The sequence below is a fragment of the Cavia porcellus genome, unplaced genomic scaffold (assembly GCF_034190915.1).
Source record: "Cavia porcellus strain 051 isolate PalLab524CR breed Dunkin Hartley unplaced genomic scaffold, mCavPor4.1 scaffold_4, whole genome shotgun sequence".
In the NCBI taxonomy this organism is placed as follows: Eukaryota; Metazoa; Chordata; class Mammalia; order Rodentia; family Caviidae; genus Cavia; species Cavia porcellus.
This window is the reverse complement of record NW_026947487.1, coordinates 1,419,852-1,425,851: the sequence shown is the minus strand read 5'-3', so window position 1 is coordinate 1,425,851 and position 6,000 is coordinate 1,419,852.

Below are 6,000 nucleotides of genomic sequence, written 5' to 3'. Positions count from 1 at the left end.
ACTACTAGGAGTGAGAAAAACATCACGGGGTGGTGTGAATTGGAGGGTCTGAATTAGGATAGGCAGTGAGTGGCAATGTAGGATGGAGAAAAGCACCGCGGGGTGGTCAACATGGGGAGGTCAGGGAACATGCAGTGGCAATGTAGGATAGGTTTCTGAAAAACATCGCGGGGTGGTGTGCATTGTATGGGTGTGTGTTACATTACATTCACTAGTAGGAGTGAGAAAAACATCACGGGGTGGTGCGCATTGTATGGGTGTGTGTTACATTACATTCACTAGTAGGAGTGAGAAAAACATCACGGGGTGGTGCGCATTGTATGGGTGTGTGTTACATTACATTCACTAGTAGGAGTGAGAAAAACATCACGGGATGGTGCGCATTGTATGGGTGTGTGTTACATTACATTCACTAGTAGGAGTGAGAAAAACATCACGGGGTGGTGCGCATTGTATGGGTGTGTGTTACATTACATTCACTAGTAGGAGTGAGAAAATCATCAAGGGGTGGTGCGCATTGTATGGGTGTGTGTTACATTACATTCACTAGTAGGAGTGAGAAAAACATCACGGTGTGGTGCGCATTGTATGGGTGTGTGTTACATTACATTCACTAGTAGGAGTGAGAAAAACATCACGGTGTGGTGCGCATTGTATGGGTGTGTGTTACATTACATTCACTAGTAGGAGTGAGAAAAACATCACGGGGTGGTGCGCATTGTATGGGTGTGTGTTACATTACATTCACTAGTAGGAGTGAGAAAAACATCACGGGGTGGTGCGCATTGTATGGGTGTGTGTTACATTACATTCACTAGTAGGAGTGAGAAAAACATCACGGGGTGGTGTGAATTGGAGGGTCTGAATTAGGATAGGCAGTGAGTGGCAATGTAGGATGGAGAAAAGCACCGCGGGGTGGTCAGCATGGGGAGGTCAGGGAACATGCAGTGGCAATGTAAGATAGGTTTCTGAAAAACATCGCGGGGTGGTGCGCATTGTATGGGTGTGTGTTACATTACATTCACTAGTAGGAGTGAGAAAAACATCACGGGGTGGTGCGCATTGTATGGGTGTGTGTTACATTACATTCACTAGTAGGAGTGAGAAAAACATCACGGGGTGGTGCGCATTGTATGGGTGTGTGTTACATTACATTCACTAGTAGGAGTGAGAAAAACATCACGGGGTGGTGCGCATTGTATGGGTGTGTGTTACATTACATTCACTACTAGGATTGAGAAAAACATCACAGGGTGGTGTGAATTGGAGGGTCTGAATTAGGATAGGCAGTTAGTGGCAATGTAGGATGGAGAAAAGCACCGCGGGGTGGTCAGCATGGGGAGGACAGGGAACATGCAGTGGCAATGTAGGATAGGTTTCTGAAAAACATCGCGGGGTGGTGCGCATTGTATGGGTGTGTGTTACATTACATTCACTAGTAGGAGTGAGAAAAACATCACGGGGTGGTGCGCATTGTATGGGTGTGTGTTACATTACATTCACTAGTAGGAGTGAGAATAACATCACGGGGTGGTGCGCATTGTATGGGTGTGTGTTACATTACATTCACTAGTAGGAGTGAGAAAAACATCACGGGGTGGTGCGCATTGTATGGGTGTGTGGTACATTACATTCACTAGTAGGAGTGAGAAAAACATCACGGGGTGGTGCGCATTGTATGGGTGTGTGTTACATTACATTCACTAGTAGGAGTGAGAAAAACATCACGGGGTGGTGCGCATTGTATGGGTGTGTGTTACATTACATTCACTAGTAGGAGTGAGAAAAACATCACGGGGTGGTGCGCATTGTATGGGTGTGTGTTACGTTACATTCACTAGTAGGAGTGAGAAAAACATCACGGGGTGGTGCGCATTGTATGGGTGTGTGTTACGTTACATTCACTAGTAGGAGTGAGAAAAACATCACGGGGTGGTGCGCATTGTATGGGTGTGTGTTACATTACATTCACTAGTAGGAGTGAGAAAAACATCACGGGGTGGTGCGCATTGTATGGGTGTGTGTTACATTACATTCACTAGTAGGAGTGAGAAAAACATCACGGGGTGGTGCGCATTGTATGGGTGTGTGTTACATTACATTCACTAGTAGGAGTGAGAAAAACATCACGGGGTGGTGCGAATTGTATGGGTGTGTGTTACATTACATTCACTAGTAGGAGTGAGAAAAACATCACGGGGTGGTGCGCATTGTATGGGTGTGTGTTACATTACATTCACTAGTAGGAGTGAGAAAAACATCACGGGGTGGTGCGCATAGTATGGGTGTGTGTTACATTACATTCACTAGTAGGAGTGAGAAAAACATCACGGGGTGGTGCGCATTGTATGGGTGTGTGTTACATTACATTCACTAGTAGGAGTGAGAAAATCATCAAGGGGTGGTGCGCATTGTATGGGTGTGTGTTACATTACATTCACTAGTAGGAGTGAGAAAAACATCACGGGGTGGTGCGCTTGTATAGGTGTGTGTTACATTACATTCACTAGTAGGAGTGAGAAAAACATCACGGGGTGGTGTGAATCGGAGGGTCTGAATTAGGATAGGAAGTGAGTGGCAATGTAGGATGGAGAAAAGCACCGCGGGGTGGTCAGCATGGGGAGGTCAGGGAACATGCAGTGGCAATGTAGGATAGGTTTCTGAAAAACATCGCGGGGTGGTGCGCATTGTATGGGTGTGTGTTACATTACATTCACTAGTAGGAGTGAGAAAATCATCAAGGGGTGGTGCGCATTGTATGGGTGTGTGTTACATTACATTCACTAGTAGGAGTGAGAAAAACATCACGGTGTGGTGCGCATTGTATGGGTGTGTGTTACATTACATTCACTAGTAGGAGTGAGAAAAACATCACGGTGTGGTGCGCATTGTATGGGTGTGTGTTACATTAGATTCACTAGTAGGAGTGAGAAAAACATCACGGGGTGGTGCGCATTGTATGGGTGTGTGTTACATTACATTCACTAGTAGGAGTGAGAAAAACATCACGGGGTGGTGCGCATTGTATGGGTGTGTGTTACATTACATTCACTAGAAGGAGTGAGAAAAACATCACGGGGTAGTGCGCATTGTATAGGTGTGTGTTACATTACATTCACTAGTAGGAGTGAGAAATATATCACGGGGTGGTGCGCATTGTATGGGTGTGTGTTACATTACATTCACTACTAGGAGTGAGAAAAACATCACGGGGTGGTGTGAATTGGAGGGTGTGAATTAGGATAGGCAGTGAGTGGCAATGTAGGATGGAGAAAAGCACCGGGGGGTGGTCAGCATGGGGAGGTCAGGGAACATGCAGTGGCAATGTAGGATAGGTTTCTGAAAAACATCGCGGGGTGGTGCGCATTGTATGGGTGTGTGTTACATTACATTCACTAGTAGGAGTGAGAAAAACATCACGGGGTGGTGCGCATTGTATGGGTGTGTGTTACATTACATTCACTAGTAGGAGTGAGAAAAACATCACGGGGTGGTGCGCATTGTATGGGTGTGTGTTACATTACATTCACTAGTAGGAGTGAGAAAAACGGTGTGGTGCGCATTGTATGGGTGTGTGTTACATTACATTCACTAGTAGGAGTGAGAAAAACATCACGGGGTGGTGCGCATTGTATGGGTGTGTGTTACATTACATTCACTAGTAGGAGTGAGAAAAACATCACGGGGTGGTGCGCATTGTATGGGTGTGTGTTACATTACATTCACTACAAGGAGTGAGAAAAACATCACGGGGTGGTGTGAATTGGAGGGTCTGAATTAGGATAGGCAGTGAGTGGCAATGTAGGATGGAGAAAAGCACCGCGGGGTGGTCAACATGGGGAGGTCAGGGAACATGCAGTGGCAATGTAGGATAGGTTTCTGAAAAACATCGCGGGGTGGTGTGCATTGTATGGGTGTGTGTTACATTACATTCACTAGTAGGAGTGAGAAAAACATCACGGGGTGGTGCGCATTGTATGGGTGTGTGTTACATTACATTCACTAGTAGGAGTGAGAAAAACATCACGGGGTGGTGCGCATTGTATGGGTGTGTGTTACATTACATTCACTAGTAGGAGTGAGAAAAACATCACGGGATGGTGCGCATTGTATGGGTGTGTGTTACATTACATTCACTAGTAGGAGTGAGAAAAACATCACGGGGTGGTGCGCATTGTATGGGTGTGTGTTACATTACATTCACTAGTAGGAGTGAGAAAATCATCAAGGGGTGGTGCGCATTGTATGGGTGTGTGTTACATTACATTCACTAGTAGGAGTGAGAAAAACATCACGGTGTGGTGCGCATTGTATGGGTGTGTGTTACATTACATTCACTAGTAGGAGTGAGAAAAACATCACGGTGTGGTGCGCATTGTATGGGTGTGTGTTACATTACATTCACTAGTAGGAGTGAGAAAAACATCACGGGGTGGTGCGCATTGTATGGGTGTGTGTTACATTACATTCACTAGTAGGAGTGAGAAAAACATCACGGGGTGGTACGCATTGTATGGGTGTGTGTTACATTACATTCACTACTAGGAGTGAGAAAAACATCACGGGGTGGTGTGAATTGGAGGGTCTGAATTAGGATAGGCAGTGAGTGGCAATGTAGGATGGAGAAAAGCACCGCGGGGTGGTCAGCATGGGGAGGTCAGGGAACATGCAGTGGCAATGTAAGATAGGTTTCTGAAAAACATCGCGGGGTGGTGCGCATTGTATGGGTGTGTGTTACATTACATTCACTAGTAGGAGTGAGAAAAACATCACGGGGTGGTGCGCATTGTATGGGTGTGTGTTACATTACATTCAGTAGTAGGAGTGAGAAAAACATCACGGGGTGGTGCGCATTGTATGGGTGTGTGTTACATTACATTCACTAGTAGGAGTGAGAAAAACATCACGGGGTGGTGCGCATTGTATGGGTGTGTGTTACATTACATTCACTACTAGGATTGAGAAAAACATCACAGGGTGGTGTGAATTGGAGGGTCTGAATTAGGATAGGCAGTGAGTGGCAATGTAGGATGGAGAAAAGCACCGCGGGGTGGTCAGCATGGGGAGGTCAGGGAACATGCAGTGGCAATGTAGGATAGGTTTCTGAAAAACATCGCGGGGTGGTGCGCATTGTATGGGTGTGTGTTACATTACATTCACTAGTAGGAGTGAGAAAAACATCACGGGGTGGTGCGCATTGTATGGGTGTGTGTTACATTACATTCACTAGTAGGAGTGAGAATAACATCACGGGGTGGTGCGCATTGTATGGGTGTGTGTTACATTACATTCACTAGTAGGAGTGAGAAAAACATCACGGGGTGGTGCGCATTGTATGGGTGTGTGTTACATTACATTCACTAGTAGGAGTGAGAAAAACATCACGGGGTGGTGCGCATTGTATGGGTGTGTGTTACGTTACATTCACTAGTAGGAGTGAGAAAAATATCACGGGGTGGTGCGCATTGTATGGGTGTGTGTTACATTACATTCACTACTAGGAGTGAGAAAAACATCACGGGGTGGTGTGAATTGGAGGGTCTGAATTAGGATAGGCAGTGAGTGGCAATGTAGGATGGAGAAAAACACCGCGGGGTGGTCAGCATGGGGAGGTCAGGGAACATGCAGTGGCAATGTAGGATAGGTTTCTGAAAAACATCGCGGGGTGGTGCGCATTGTATGGGTGTGTGTTACATTACATTCACTAGTAGGAGTGAGAAAAACATCACGGGGTGGTGCGCATTGTATGGGTGTGTGTTACATTACATTCACTAGTAGGAGTGAGAAAAACATCACGGTGTAGTGCGCATTGTATTGGTGTGTGTTACATTACATTCACTAGTAGGAGTGAGAAAAACATCACGGGGTGGTGCGCATTGTATGGGTGTGTGTTACATTACATTCACTACTAGGAGTGAGAAAAACATCACGGGGTGGTGTGAATTGGAGGGTCTGAATTAGGATAGGCAGTGAGTGGCAATGTAGAATGGAGAAAAGCAC